A 16,615-nucleotide genomic window follows, 5' to 3' on the forward strand; every position below is an offset into this window, starting at 1 on the left:
GACGGCTGAAATGCCAGAAACCGGTCCCCGGTAGCTTGTTTCCTTCCCAGTATAAGAATTGGCTTGGTAGTTTGGTCTGCCCTGTTCCCATGATGCACTGGGCCAGGGTCAGACTAATTTGCATATAGCCAAGTTCTGAGCTGGGATGGTGCAGTGAGCTAAAAAACGGTGGTGGATCATGCCCTGATCTTTGGACTGGGTAAGAGTGGTCTGCTTAATTCAGACACTCTGTTCATCACCACCCCCCTTTTCTGAATCATTTTTGTCCACCATAAGCGTGGAAGGATATACTCAGATGTGAGTCCCTAGCTCATTGCACCATCAGGATTCAAGCAAGCCGGGCCGAAGACGGCTGAAATGCCAGAAACCGGTCCCCGGTAGCTTGTTTCCTTCCCAGTATAAGAATTGGCTTGGTAGTTTGATCTGCCCTGTTCCCATGATGCACTGGGCCAGGGTCAGACTAATTTGCATATAGCCAAGTTCTGAGCTGGGATGGTGCAGTGAGCTAAAAAACGGTGATGGATCAAGCCCTGATCTATGGACTGGGTAAGAGTGGTCTGCTTAATTCAGACACTCTGTTCATCACCACCCCCTTTTCTGAATCATTTTTGTCCACCATAAGCGTGGAAGGGTATACTCAGATGTGAGTCCCTAGCTCATTGCACCATCAAGATTCAAGCAAGCCGGGCCGAAGACGGCTGAAATGCCAGAAACCGGTCCCCGGTAGCTTGTTTCCTTCCCAGTATAAGAATTGGCTTGGTAGTATGGTCTGCCCTGTTCCCATGATGCACTGGGCCAGGGTCAGACTAATTTGCATATAGCCAAGTTCTGAGCTGGGATGGTGCAGTGAGCTAAAAAACGGAGATGGATCAAGCCCTGATCTTTGGACTGGGTAAGAGTGGTCTGCTTAATTCAGACACTCTGTTCATCACCACCCCCTTTTCTGAATCAGTTTTGTCCACCATAAGCGTGGAAGGGTATACTCAGATGTGAGTCCCTAGCTCATTGCACCATCAGGATTCAAGCAAGCCGGGCCGAAGACGGCTGAAATGCCAGAAACCAGTCCCCGGTAGCTTGTTTCCTTCCCAGTATAAGAATTGGCTTGGTAGTTTGGTCTGCCCAGTTCCCATGATGCACTGGGCCAGGGTCAGACTAATTTGCATATAGCCAAGTTCTGAGCTGGGATGGTGCAGTGAGCTAAAAAACGGTGATGGATCAAGCCCTGATCTTTGGACTGGGTAAGAGTGGTCTGCTTAATTCAGACACTCTGTTCATCACCACCCCCTTTTCTGAATCATTTTTGTCCACCATAAGCGTGGAAGGGTATACTCAGATGTGAGTCCCTAGCTCATTGCACCATCAGGATTCAAGCAAGCCGGGCCGAAGACGGCTGAAATGCCAGAAACCGGTCCCCGGTAGCTTGTTTCCTTCCCAGTATAAGAATTGGCTTGGTAGTTTGGTCTGCCCTGTTCCCATGATGCACTGGGCCAGGGTCAGACTAATTTGCATATAGCCAAGTTCTGAGCTGGGATGGTGCAGTGAGCTAAAAAACGGTGGTGGATCATGCCCTGATCTTTGGACTGGGTAAGAGTGGTCTGCTTAATTCAGACACTCTGTTCATCACCACCCCCCTTTTCTGAATCATTTTTGTCCACCATAAGCGTGGAAGGATATACTCAGATGTGAGTCCCTAGCTCATTGCACCATCAGGATTCAAGCAAGCCGGGCCGAAGACGGCTGAAATGCCAGAAACCGGTCCCCGGTAGCTTGTTTCCTTCCCAGTATAAGAATTGGCTTGGTAGTTTGATCTGCCCTGTTCCCATGATGCACTGGGCCAGGGTCAGACTAATTTGCATATAGCCAAGTTCTGAGCTGGGATGGTGCAGTGAGCTAAAAAACGGTGATGGATCAAGCCCTGATCTATGGACTGGGTAAGAGTGGTCTGCTTAATTCAGACACTCTGTTCATCACCACCCCCTTTTCTGAATCATTTTTGTCCACCATAAGCGTGGAAGGGTATACTCAGATGTGAGTCCCTAGCTCATTGCACCATCAGGATTCAAGCAAGCCGGGCCGAAGACGGCTGAAATGCCAGAAACCGGTCCCCGGTAGCTTGTTTCCTTCCCAGTATAAGAATTGGCTTGGTAGTTTGGTCTGCCCTGTTCCCATGATGCACTGGGCCAGGGTCAGACTAATTTGCATATAGCCAAGTTCTGAGCTGGGATGGTGCAGTGAGCTAAAAAACGGAGATGGATCAAGCCCTGATCTTTGGACTGGGTAAGAGTGGTCTGCTTAATTCAGACACTCTGTTCATCACCACCCCCTTTTCTGAATCAGTTTTGTCCACCATAAGCGTGGAAGGGTATACTCAGATGTGAGTCCCTAGCTCATTGCACCATCAGGATTCAAGCAAGCCGGGCCGAAGACGGCTGAAATGCCAGAAACCAGTCCCCGGTAGCTTGTTTCCTTCCCAGTATAAGAATTGGCTTGGTAGTTTGGTCTGCCCAGTTCCCATGATGCACTGGGCCAGGGTCAGACTAATTTGCATATAGCCAAGTTCTGAGCTGGGATGGTGCAGTGAGCTAAAAAACGGTGATGGATCAAGCCCTGATCTTTGGACTGGGTAAGAGTGGTCTGCTTAATTCAGACACTCTGTTCATCACCACCCCCTTTTCTGAATCATTTTTGTCCACCATAAGCTTGGAAGGGTATACTCAGATGTGAGTCCTTAGCTCATTGCACCATCAGGATTCAAGCAAGCCGGGCCGAAGACGGCTGAAATGCCAGAAACCGGTCCCCGGTAGCTTGTTTCCTTCCCAGTATAAGAATTGGCTTGGTAGTTTGGTCTGCCCTGTTCCCATGATGCACTGGGCCAGGGTCGGACTAATTTGCATATAGCCAAGTTCTGAGCTGGGATGGTGCAGTGAGCTAAAAAACGGTGATGGATCAAGCCCTGATCTTTGGACTGGGTAAGAGTGGTCTGCTTAATTCAGACACTCTGTTCATCACCACCCCCTTTTCTGAATCATTTTTGTCCACCATGAGCGTGGAAGGGTATACTCGGATGTGAGTCCCTAGCTCATTGCACCATCAGGATTCAAGCAAGCCGGGCCGAAGACGGCTGAAATGCCAGAAACCGGTCCCCGGTAGCTTGTTTCCTTCCCAGTATAAGAATTGGCTTGGTAGTTTGGTCTGCCCTGTTCCCATGATGCACTGGGCCGGGGTCAGACTAATTTGAATATAGCCAAGTTCTGAGCTGGGATGGTGCAGTGAGCTAAAAAACGGTGATGGATCAAGCCCTGATCTTTGGACTGGGTAAGAGTGGTCTGCTTAATTCAGACACTCTGTTCATCACCACCCCCTTTTCTGAATCATTTTTGTCCACCATAAGCGTGGAAGGGTATACTCAGATGTGAGTCCCTAGCTCATTGCACCATCAGGATTCAAGCAAGCCGGGCCGAAGACGGCTGAAATGCCAGAAACCGGTCCCCGGTAGCTTGTTTCCTTCCCAGTATAAGAATTGGCTTGGTAGTTTGGTCTGCCCTGTTCCCATGATGCACTGGGCCAGGGTCAGACTAATTTGCATATAGCCAAGTTGTGAGCTGGGATGGTGCAGTGAGCTAAAAAACGGAGATGGATCAAGCCCTGATCTTTGGACTGGGTAAGAGTGGTCTGCTTAATTCAGACACTCTGTTCATCACCACCCCCTTTTCTGAATCACTGAAATGATGAGCCACAGGGCTGTCTTGGCCAGGAGGCAGGGTGGCTCTGGGAGCTGGGGACAGCTGTACTGGAGCAACATTGGGGTGGTCAGGTGTCACCGGTGTGTGTTTCCATTTCTTTGGGATATTTAAGGGCACCCTGGACATGACTGGACTGGTCAGTGGTGCGGGCTCATCTGAAACATCACCCATCAAAGGTGGATCATGTGCTGGTGGGGGTCTGCTCCCAGGGGACGTGCTGGACCCTGCTTGACGCTTGCTCTGGCTCTGCCTTCTGCCCTCTGCATCATGTGTAATGGGGTATGCAACAACAGTGTACTCCTTCCTCTGCTTCACCGGGGTGTGGATGGGAGTAGAGGTATGGGGGACTCCACCCCTGACACATGTGGTCTACGTTACTTCACCAACACCAGCTTCAGGGGACGCAGGGTTGATGTATGCCTGTCCTTGGTGTATGTCCTGTCCATGGTAGAAGCCTTGGCCCTGGGAGGTGCCTGCTCCCTGGGTGGTGCCTTGGCCGTGGGAGACGCCTTGGCCTTAGGAGGTGTCTTGCCTTTGGAATGTGCCTTATCCGTGGGCGGTGCTCTGTCCCTGAGAGTTGGCCTGTCATTTGTAGTGTCCCTGTCCTTTGTAGTGTCCCTGTCCTTGGGAGATGCCCTGTCCTTTGTAGAGTCCCTGTCCTTGGGAGGTGCCCTTTCCTTTGTAGTGTTCCTGTCCTTGGGAGATGCCCTGTCCTTTGTAGTGTCCCTGTCCTTGGGAGGTGTCCTGTCCTTTGTAGTGTCCCTGTCCTTGGGAGGTTCCCTGTCCTTTGTAGTGTCCCTGTCCTTGGGAGGTTCCCTGTCCTTTGTAGTGTCCCTGTCCTTGGTAGGTGCCCTGTCCTTTGTAGTGTCCCTGTCATTGGGAGGTATCCTGTCCTTTGTAGTGTCCCTGTCCTTGGGAGATGCCATGTCCTTTGAAGTGTCCCTGTCCTTGGGAGGTGCCCTGTCCTTTGTAGTGTCCCTGTCCTTAGGAGGTGCCCTGTCCTTTGTAGTGTCCTTGTCCTTTGTAGTGCCCTTGTCCTTTGTAGTGTCCCTGTCCTTGGGAGGTGCCCTTGTCTTGGGAGTACTTTTTGAGGGGGATGCCTGTTTGCATTTTGTGAATCCCTGTCCCCCAACACCCCTTGAGGATCCTGTGTATCAACTCCAGGGTATCTGATGTTGTGTTCTGTGAAAGATTTCCCTGTCCCAGGGGATGGTGTCTGTGGCCTCCGTGCCCTGCCTGCTGCCTGTGCCTGCGTCTAGTGCAATACCCAGAAAATGAGGCCTGTTCTGAAATGTCACTTTCCCCTGAGACATGAAGTGGTGTGGATGGGGGAACTGAAGTAGAACCTTGTCCATGCGACTGTTGAATGACTGTTGAAAGGCTGTTGAATGGCTGTGTTGGATAATGACTGTACTGTTCTGTGGAGACCAGCAACATTGCCATGCATCCCCTCCATGAATGCTAACACCTAACCCAACTTTCTATCGTGGTCCAGGAATGCTTTAATCATGTTTGTCTGCCCTACACACAGCTGTCGCAGCAGATCAACTACCTCAGCACTAAGGGCAGTTTGTGTCACAGGGGCAGGAGCAGCGGTGCCTGCACCGAAGGCCACTCTGCTCCCCCTACTCTGGCGAGCACGAGCAGTACTTGTTGCATTTGGTGGCAGTGTGGGCCCAGTGTGCTGTGTACGGACTGAAGGTGTAGATTTTACACTCCCTGTCTCCACCAACAGTGCAGACTCACCACCACTGTCTGAAGATGTGGACGATGGGCTCTCCACATTTGAGTCCTCAGGGACAGTTCTGTCCCCCTCGCCGGGGCTGCTCTCTTCAGTCTCAGTCTGCGTGAGTGTGATCTGTGATCCGGATGCATTCCCATCACTAAGCTCCGTCTTTTGTGGGTCAGTGCCCTCTTCCAAAGCTGAAAAAGATAGAAAAGAGGTATACCTAAGTGCCTCACTCACATACTGCAAATTACAAAATCCAAACTTCCTTGACTGCTGACCAACATGTAGCACCCATCCTGCACACTAACCACCCCTACCAGACATCCTCATGTCAAAGAACCGGGGGTGCCTGTGAAACATGTACATCAAACAAACAGGGCAAGTGCATGCTGACCACCACACATGTGATGCCATGGGACCACAGACCTCAATGGCATGTCCTGGGACCCTGCACTACAATGCAACTGGTATGTCCACCTGGCTGACATGGATGCTAACGCTCACTCCACTAATGGCACCAACATTCAATTGCAGCACAACATACACACCACGGATGTCACTACTGTGTCTGAGCAGCAATACATGCATGCACTCACAAGTCACAAACCCATGCAGTGTGCTTACCGCTAGTTTGCTGCTGCTCCCCACTCAACCCGGTGGACAGGTCAGGATGTGTCACAGCTATGATACGGAGCATTAGATTGGTAATGGTACGTCGTGCAAGCCGGCCTGATCTGGGAATCAGCCCCAGTGTCATCTCTGCCACCTTCTTGGTGAGCCTGGAGATGTCGTCCCACCGTTTGTTGCAGTGTGTGTGTCGCCTATCCGTACATCACGTGCTATGGTCCTCCACATGGCCTTGCGAAGGTGCAGCTTGACCTACCATGATGGGAGACAAGAGGGGGCAAGTCAGTGAACAGTTGGCCATTCACACAGATAGAAGGTACAGGTATCTTTCAGCAGCCATGCACAGTACAACTTTTATGAAGAACAGGTCAATTTGTCATTAGTCCATCATGGAAAACAGGTGAGGTCCACACCCACAAGATAGATGTGATCAGTCGTGACCCAGCACAGCCACAAGACTATATATGTCATGTTTGTGTTCCCTCAAACATAAAACTTCGCAGCATAGAGGTCAATCAGTCAGTGACTGAACCAGGAACACATCACAGTGTGCCTGCCATGCTGGGGCATACCCACACTGCCTCCCACAGCACACCGCCAAGTTTGCAGAGGCCAGGTGTCAGTGACCACCTCATGCACACCAACATGTCCCCCACTGCACTTACCACCTGTCCTGGGGCACCGTAGAGCCGTTCATAGTGGCGGAGCCACCGTCCACAAGGACCTCCAGCTCCTCTGCGGTAAAGGGACGAGACCGGATCTCTCCAACTCTCGACATGGCAAGGTCCAGGACTGTGGCACAACAACAGCAGTTGGTGGAGTGCTTAGCAGCAGCAGGTAGAGGTGATGTGTGCAGGCAGCAGTGGCTAGAAGCAGTGGATGTGTGCTGCTCAAATTCACACATTTATAGGGCCCTGAGCTGATATCAGTGGCACACGTCTGCAGCAATTGGTGTTCCTGGGCTGCCTCATTCAAAATGAACCAATGACTGGCCCTGCTGTGGCGGTGCACGGGTTCCGCTATTTTTGAAATCGCTTACGCGTCCCGTGTTACCTGTTTCCATTGGCTACATGTGCAAGGACCATCACGGTCGCACACCGCCAACCGCATGTGCGCGCTACCGCGATGGTGCATCATTTGAAAATCAACACTCACTGGCATCGAAATGTTGGAGCACGCATTCTGCGGGGGCGGGGCAGGCTAACAGATACATTTGACTGTGCAAGTGGAAATGGCAGTTGGTATCCCCCTTTCAGTCACATGGCAGCACCCACCACAGACCGCTGGGTGCGGGTGGTCACCCACCGCCGGGTGCGGGCAGTGGGTGATCGCCCTGTGTATTGATGTTACCCTGGCATGGATGGCCATGGCCGGTCACCCAACACAGAGTGCGGGCGGTGGGTGACTGCCCTGTGTATTGATGGCACCATTGCATGGATGGCAATGGACAGTCACCCACCGCCGGGTGTGGGCAGTGGGTGACCGGCCATGGCCATCCATGCGACGGTGACATCAATACACAGGGCGGTCACCCACCACCCGCACCCGGCAGTGGGTGACCGGCCATGGCCATCCATGCCACGTGACATCAATACACAGGGCGATCACCCACTGCCCGCACCCGGCGGTGGGTGACCGCCCGCACCCGGCGGTGGGTGACCGGCCATGGCCATCCATGCCAGAGTGACATCAATACACAGGGTGGTCACCCACCGCCCGCACTTGGTGGTGGGGGACCGTCCACACCCGGCAGTGGGTGACCGGCCATGGCCATCCATGCCACAGTGACATCAATACACAGGGCGGTCCACCACCATCCGCACCCGGCGGTGGGTGACTGGCCATGGCCATCCATGCCACGGTGACATCCGGTGGTCAGCGGTGGGTGCTGCCATGTGACTGAAAGGGGGGATACCAACTGCCATTTCCACTTGCACATTCAAATGTATGTGTTATCCTGCCCCGCCCTGCTGAATGTGTGCTCCGCCATTGCGATGCCAGTGAGTGATGTATTTCAAATGATGCACCATCGCGGTAGCGCGCACATGCGTATGGCGGTGTGTGACCGTGATGGACCTTGACCATGCAGCCAATGGTACGCACAATTGCAGTATCAAGAATCATCTTCTATGATGGCGGAAGGCGTACCCGGATGCCGTGTGTAGACACACTGCATGTCTCTGCACACATGTAATGATTATAGGTGTACATGTTTGTCAGGCCATGTCCGGAATGCATCAAAACTCATTATGTCATGTAAATAAAGTCATAAAGTCATAAAATTTGTATAGCGCACTACATACCCAGAGGGTTTCAAGGCGCTTAGGAAGGGGAGGGGGATTATTTGTCAAATATCCACGTTTTAAGCTGCTTTCTGAACGCTAGGTGATTCTGGGTGAGGCGAAGGTAAGCGGGGAGTGAGTTCCATGTTTTGGCAGCCAGGTATGAAAAGGATCTGCCTCCCATGGTGGTCTTGTTGATGCGAGGTACAGTGGCGAAGGCTTGACTGGAGGAGCGAAGTTGGCGGGAGGGGGTGTAGAAGGACAGTCGAGAGTTGAGGCAATCTGGTCCGATGTCGTAGAGTGATTTGTGTGCGTGGGTAAGCAGTCGGAAAGTGATCCTCTTATTGACGGGTAGCCAGTGGAGGTCTTTAAGGTGACCAGAAATGTGTTCGTTGCGTGGGATGTCTAGTATGAGCCTGGCTGAGGCGTTTTGGATTCGTTGTAGTTTCTTCTGGAGTTTAGCGGTGGTGCCTGCGTATAGGGTGTTTCCGTAGTCCAGTCGGCTCGTGACTAGAGCGTGGGTGACTGTTTTTCTTGTTTCAGAGGGGATCCAGCGAAATATTTTTCTGAGCATGCGAAGAATGTTAAAGCAGGAAGAGGATACGGCGTTGACTTGTCTGTTCATGGAGAGTGAGGAGTCCAGGATGACGCCAAGGTTCCGTGCGTGGTCTGTCGGGATGGGTGCTTTTCCGAGGGCTTCCGGCCACCAGGAGTCGTCCCATGCAGAGGGGGATGTACCTAAGATGAGGACTTCTGTTTTGTCTGAATTCAGTTTCAGACGGCTTTGTTTCATCCATTCGGCGACTTCTTTCATTCCTTCGTGTAGGTTAGTTTTGGCGGTGCTGGGGTCCTTGGTGAGAGAGAGGATCAGTTGAGTGTCGTCCGCGTAGGAGATGATGTTCAGGTTGTGTTGGCGGGCGATGGTCGCGAGGGGGCTCATGTATACGTTGAAGAGGGTGGGACTGAGTGAGGATCCTTGAGGTACGCCACAAATGATTTCAGAGGCCTCGGACTTGAATGGTGGGAGGCGGACTCTCTGGGTTCTTCCGGTGAGGAACGAGGTGATCCATTCCAGTGCTTTTCCTTGGATACCGATGTTTCTGAGGCGTTGTAAAAGGGTGCTGTGGCAGACAGTGTCGAAGGCTGCAGAGAGGTCGAGGAGGATGAGGGCGACTGTGTCTCCATTGTCCAGTAGAGTTCGAATGTCGTCTGTTGCTGCGATGAGGGCGGTCTCAGTGCTGTGTTTGGCTCGGAAGCCAGATTGTGAGGGGTCGAGGGATTTGTTGGCTTCGAGGAAGGCGGCGAGCTGGTTGTTGACGGCTTTCTCAATGACTTTGGCCGGGAATGGAAGAAGCGAGATGGGGCGGTAGTTTTTGAGTTCGGTGGGGTCTGCTGTTGGTTTTTTCAGAAGGGCGGTGAGTTCAGCGTGTTTCCAGTCTTCTGGGAAGGTAGCGGAGTTGAAGGAGCAGTTGATGACTTCTCGGAGGTGCGGGGCTATGACGGAGTCTGCTTTGTTGAAGATGTGGTGAGGGCATGGGTCTGTGGGGGATCCGGAGTGGATGGAATTCATCAGGCGGATGGTGTCCTCAGTGGAGATTAGGTTCCAGGCGTTAAGGGTGTTTACGGGGGGAAGATGGTCAGCAGATGGTAGGGTGGGTTGGCTTCCGGGTTGGTTGTCAAAGCTGTTGTGGATGTCAGCAATCTTGTTGTGGAAAAAAGAGGCTAGGGAGTCGCAGAGGGTTTGAGATGGGGTGATGTCGTTGGAGTTGGCCGCGGGGTTGGAAAATTCCTTGACGATGTTGAATAGTTCCTTGCTGTTGTGGGCGTTGTTGTCAAGTCGATCCTTGAATGCTGTTTTCTTGGCTTTTCGGATCAGTTGGTGGTGAGTGCGGGTGGCGCTTTTGAAGGCGTCCTTGGTGCTGGTGGATGGGTCTTTTTTCCAGGCCTTTTCAAGGGAGCGGCACAGTTTCTTGGACTTCTTGAGATCATCGTTGAACCATGAGGCCTTCTTGTTGCCAAGTTTGTGTTGACGTTTTTTCAGTGGTGCTAAGGTGTCGGCGGTGTTGGATAACCAAAGGGTGAGGTTGGAGGCGGCTTCGTTGGCGTTGGAAGAGAGGGCTGGGGAGGTTCGAAGGAGCGATGTGGAGATCTGATCCGTGGTGATTTTGTTCCAGTTTCTTTGTAGAGTTGGTTGGAGGTGGATGATGGGTTTCGGTTTGTTGTAGGTGAAGTGAACGCAGCTGTGGTCAGTCCAGATGAGATTCGTAGTGTGGCTGAAGGAGACATGGTTGCTGGAGGTGAAGATGGGGTCGAGTGTGTGACCTGCGATGTGGGTGGGGGAAGTGACCAGTTGTTTAAGTCCGAGGTTGGCGAGGTTGTCCAAGAGGGTGGCGGTGTTGCGGTCGTTGATCTTTTCAAGGTGGAAGTTGAGGTCTCCCAGAAGGATGTAGTCTTTGGAGGGGAGCGCGTGTGGGGTGATGAAGTCCGTGATGTCTTCACTGAATTTTGCGCGGGGTCCTGGTGGTCTGTAGAGGAGGGTGCCTCTGAGAGTTGTCTTGGGGTCGATGTGGATCTGGAAGTGAAGGTGTTCGGAGTTAGCGAGGTTGGCGTCGGAGCTGGTAGAGATGCGGATGGATTTCTTATGGATGATAGCGATTCCTCCTCCTGTATGGTCGGTGCGGTCCTTGCGTGTCCACGTGTCACATTAATGTCCATTTGTTGCATGTGTGATCATACTATTGACCTTGCCAGTGCTTTACAAAAGGACAGTGATGTGAGCCAAAGTTGCGTCAGATGTGCATGGCAATGTGGTGACATCTTGGTTTTGAGGTCACACGTTTCTAATTGTACACATCTACACAGTCCCTGAAGGCTGTGTACCCACATTTTTAAGCAGTCGTGAGTGTATGTTTTGTGTGTGCAAGTAAGAATGATGGGGGTATAAATGCTTTCTGTGTATGTGTCTGTGTGTCGTCTGTTGTATGTCCATGCCTGTCATGTGAGGATGCACAGCATTGTTGGTGGGGTCATGGGTGCATGAAGACAAGGAGGGTGTGTTCCATGTTCGTGTTGTGAGTGCACATCCATGAGTGTCTGTGGGGACGCTTGTCCACACATGGGCCCTCAGTCATGTGATGTTGGCTGTTCTTTCAACATGTGTGCACGTACCATTGGACATGTTTGCACACAGGATGTTGTTTGTGGGTGAACAGTGTGTGTGTAGTTACCTGTAGTGCCTTATATTTCTGTCACGTCACACATACAATCAGTGTCTGCAACATGTATTATTTGTATTGTGCTGGTCAAGATGTGATAGTGTGGTTCAGCTATGCGGTGTTGGAGAATTGACATCTGCTACCATCTACTCCCACACAGGAGGGCTCCAAATGTGCATCGACCATACACTGTGCTGGAGGACATGGTTGAAGAGGAGGTGATCTGCAAATTCTAGCTTGACCAACCAACATTACAGGACCTTGTAGCCCAATTGGCACCTCATCTGCAGCCACGCAGGCCATATGCTGGAGCAATTACACCCACAGCAAAGGTGATGGCGGCACTTCACTTCTTCGCGACAGGCACATTCCAGCACACAGTTGGTCATGCAGGGGGGATGTCCCAATCCATGCTCAGCATGGTACTGCGGGATGTGCTGGAAGCCATGATGCGTTACAAGGATGATTACATCCATTTCCCACGTCCGGCAGAGCTGGCTGCAGTGAAAGCGGACTTTTATTGCCTGGGCCAGATTCCACACGTAGTGGGTTCCATCGATGGCACACATATTGGTCTGGTTACACCCCAGGCACGTGAACCCATCTATCGCAATCGGAATAACTACCATTCAATCAATGTGCAAGTGGTGTGCCTGGCTGACAACATAATCTCCCATGTGTGTGCCAGATTTCCGGGGTCCGCACATGACTCACACAACGTGTGGAGCAGCATTGTCCCCCAACTGATGGCTAATCTGTGTCAAGAATGTGCGTGGCTTGTAGGTGAGTGTGCTGTGATGACTACTGTGTTGTATGTGTGCCATGCTGTTCCCACCAGTCCTGGTAATGATGTATGTGTCTGTCATCCTAAGCACCCTACGGAATCCTACTACCCCAGGTGAAATGCGCTATAATGAGGCCCATGGGAAGACACTTCGGGTGGTGGAACGTACATTTGGACTGCTGAAATCAAGGTTTCGCTGCCTGAAAAAAAACGGAGGGGCTCTGCCATACTCACCCGGCAAAGTATGCAAAATCGTGGTTGCCTGCTGCATGCTTCACAACCTGGCCTTGCACAAGGATATTGAACTGATCATGGACCCTGCAGACCAACAGGTTGCTCCGCCTCCCATCCCACCCATGTCCAGTGATGGGGATAGTGGAGAGGAAGAAGGTGTGGACCAGAGGCGTCAGCTCATTGATCGCTACTTTCCTTGAATGTGAGTAACTATCTCTTGTGCTGCTGTTCAATGTGTGATGTATGTCTGCTGGTGATGGGTGGATGTGGTGTGTGAATGCTGTCTGTTCTGTTATCTTCTGTTTGCACATGGATGTGGGACATGGTGTACCAGCAATGCTCTCTGATGTGTGTCATGTGATCCGCTTACTTTGTGATGATTGTGTTTTGTGGGATGTTGCAGTACGTTTTTTTGTGATGGTTGTGATTCAGTTTCCTGACCTGTGCTTGTTGTTCTCTGATTGTCAATAGGTCACTCACTCAGAGCCATGATTCCAAACAACATTGATCCCTGCACCTGCTCATGACAACAACTGAGAAAACCTGTGTTTAAACATGGAGATCACACAGCCTTGAGTGTTTCCGTGATTTATATTTACAGGGTGTGGATTAGTGTTAGTACATATTTACAAATAGTTGGTGGAGGGGAAGTGTGAGTTGGAGGTCATGTCAGATGACACCACCGTGGGGACACCACATTGTGTGATGTACACCTGGTCCAACAGACGTGTGCCAATGCTCGGCAATCTGGGGCAAGATAGTTCACTGAGTGAATGCCAGGCTCAAGGAAGGGTGTAGTCAGTGCCGGCCCCTCTTTATGCGGGTGGCTTATGCATTGCCACTGCTATGTCCTGGATCAAGCCTCGGACGGCCCCTCCGTCTTGGAGCCTGAGTGGACCCAGCTCTGGGGGCAGGTTGTTCGGGGGCCACCTCCCTGTCAGTGGCCTCAGGGGATGGTGGGGGTGGTGGTGGTGTCCTGTCCCGCTGGGCAATTGGGGGAGGGGGAGGTGGTGTGGCGCGGCATAACCACTCCCTCCAAAGAGTTGTTTGCTGTCCCATGAGGTCCACCATTTGTCCCATATGGTTGTCCATGCACCGCAACAGCTGGCAGGTGTCAAGTCAGTCTTGGCGCGCCCGATCCGCCTGTGCCTGCGACCGCTCGTACAACGCTTGCACTCTTGCTATGGCATCCAGGGTCTCTGTCCAAGGATTGGGTGGGTCTTGACCCCCACCTTGCCTGGCACCTGCCCTCCTGTTTGTGAGCTGTGGCCTCACCTGTGTCCACCCCGTCCACTCTCCCTGCTAGCCAGTGATGTTGATGGTCCATCATTGTCTGATGGGTCAGGCAGGGTGGCACTGCAAGGAGTGGTGGTGGTGGTGGTGGTAGCTGCACAGGTCACAATGGCAGTAGTTGCTGTTATTCCACTGGCCGAGGTGGTGGAGGCAGGGATGTCCGGGGAGCCTGATGGCCCTGGGAGTGTAGTTGGACCAGCATCGTCCTCTGCACCCGAGGTGTCTAGGGAATCATCACAGGAGAGTCCAGGCTGTGAGGGGGCCGACTGGTGCTGGCGGTTGGTGTTTTCTCCTGTCAAGTCTCGGTCGCCTGAGGGACAAGAATTTAAGAATCATTGCTGTGGACATGACAGGTTTGTTGTTGTTACATTTCAATTTTCTAGGGAATCAGGACATGGTTGTTGGTGTAATCAAATTGGTGTGGTACACAGCACTGGGCATTATGGTGGTGTGGAGGTGGGGCGACAATACTTGGATATGTGTGGTCCTGTCCTGCAATTGGATGGTGTCCCTGTGAAGATGGCTACCTACATGTAAGTTTGAAGAGGGAGATGCACTGGTCAGCACATGGTAGGCAGACTCCATCTTGCTCTGGGATGGACATGGGTGCCTGTTGGGAGTTGTAGTGCTGGACCCACCCTCCCTGTAGACATGGGGGCCTGTTGGGAGTTGTAGTGCTGGACCCACCCCCACCCCACCCTCCCTGTAGACATGGGGACCTGTTGGGAGTTGTAGTGCTGGACCCACTCCCACACCCACCCTCCCTGTAGACATGTGGGCCTGTTGGGAGTTGTAGTGCTGGACCCACCCCCACACCCACACTCCCTGTAGACATGGGTGCCTGTTGGGAGTTGTAGTGCTGGACCCACCCCCACCCCCACCCTCCCTGTAGACATGGGGGCCTGTTGGGGGTTGTAGTGCTGGGCCCACCCCCACACCCACCCTCCCTGTAGACATGGGGGCCTGTTGGGAGTTGTGCTGTTAGCTGCTTGACCACATGCAAGCCTGGGAACGTAGGTGGCTAATTTTGGTGGTTGATCATGGTGGGTGCATTTGAGCCCTGTGCCTCACATTTGGGTGACTGTGTGGTCCACATGCATGGATTGGAGCCTGAAAGATGTGTCTTAGCAGTTGTGCAAGGCAGAGCATGACAGTGTGAAAGTGGTCATTGGTTTGTACTTACCAGCCTCAACTCCCTCTTCTATTCCTTCCAGACTCTCAGGGTGCAGTATGCCTAGCACCTTCTCCTCCCATTCGGCGTATGGTATTTGTTCCGCGGGTACGCTACCGCCAGTGTCATGTGCCCGCAGGTGGTTCTTGAACCTGATGCCTTTCACCCTTGCCTTGAGGTCGTGCCACCGCCTCTGGATATCGTGTTTGGTGCGTGGCACGGTCCCTGAAGCATTCACTTTGGTCACTATCCTGTCCCACATAGTGGTTTTAGTTGCCAAGGCGGTCTGCTGCACTAGGGTACCGAACAGATGTGGTTCGACACGGATGATTTCATCCACCATGAACTTCAACTCACTCTCTGTGAACTTGGGGTTTTTCTTGGGGGCCATGGTGTGTGATGTGCAAGGTGTTGGTAGTGTGGGGTGTGCAGGTGTATGGTATGTAGAATGGTGTTGTGGGGGTTTGTTTGCTGGGTGTGTTGGTGTGCAGGTTGTATGTGTGTTTGTGTGTGTCTATTGCGTGTGATGAGCTGCCTCTTTCTTCCAGCTGTGCTGTGATGCAAAGGATTGTGGTAATGGGAGGGATTCCTTTTATACTCTGTGTGGTGGTTGTGTCCCAATGGTTTTTAGCAGTCAGGTGTTCTGTGGGTGTGGAGACTTGGGTGCTCTTGTTTGTGCTGGGGGGTCATTAGGGCGTGTAGCTGTTGGGGGTGGGTGTTCCAGGTGGGTGTGTGTCCTTTTTTTTGTTTTACTATTTACTTCCGTCCGCCATTTTTGTTTCGGTTTGACGGCAGGGGTGATGTTCGTTTGGTCATTCCGCAGCCAAACTCCGTTTGTCGATGCTTTTTTTCCACAGCGGTCGAGGATGGTGGTGAGTTCCGGCGGGGTTATTCTAATCGTGCGGCCGGACCCTCCACAGGTCTGGCGGTGGTTGGGCCTGTTTCCTTGGTCATTGCGTCCACGGCGGAAGGTGTTTCTGTGGTACCGTCCACATACAGCGGTCTTTGATGTGATCCGTCCGCCGCGGTCGGTGTGTGATGACAAAAATATCCTAATCGGACCCGCGGTTTATCCGCAGTGCGGTCGGGAGTATATTTTCCACGACCATGGCGGTCGGACCAGTTTCCGTCCGCCATCGTAATAGACGTCTAGGTGTCGAATTGTTTTGGACATGACAGACTCAGCGGACCGCCGAAGGAAGGAGTTCATTAAAATTCTTCATCTATTCAAGGCGAAAGGGGCACAAGCATGAATCGCCCAGTAATCTAAATGGAGAGTCCTGGTAAAAGGGAAATTCTTTATGTTTACAGATGTAAATGAAGCTCAGGAATTTCTAAAAGAGATTTCTCAGGCTCCGAAGGGTTAGAAGGGCTAAGAATAGATTTTTTTCTATGATTTAGTTCTACTGTTTTGTCTTCTTTGGGTGTAAGAGTGATTTAGATCACTGGTAACAATTCTAGGATGAAAAGGAAAGGAGAGATGGGGCCTTTATTTGCTATGAAGCTAGAATGGCCAGATTGGCGAAATTAAACAGTA

The sequence above is a fragment of the Lissotriton vulgaris genome, chromosome 9 (assembly GCF_964263255.1).
Source record: "Lissotriton vulgaris chromosome 9, aLisVul1.2, whole genome shotgun sequence".
Taxonomy (NCBI): Eukaryota; Metazoa; Chordata; class Amphibia; order Caudata; family Salamandridae; genus Lissotriton; species Lissotriton vulgaris.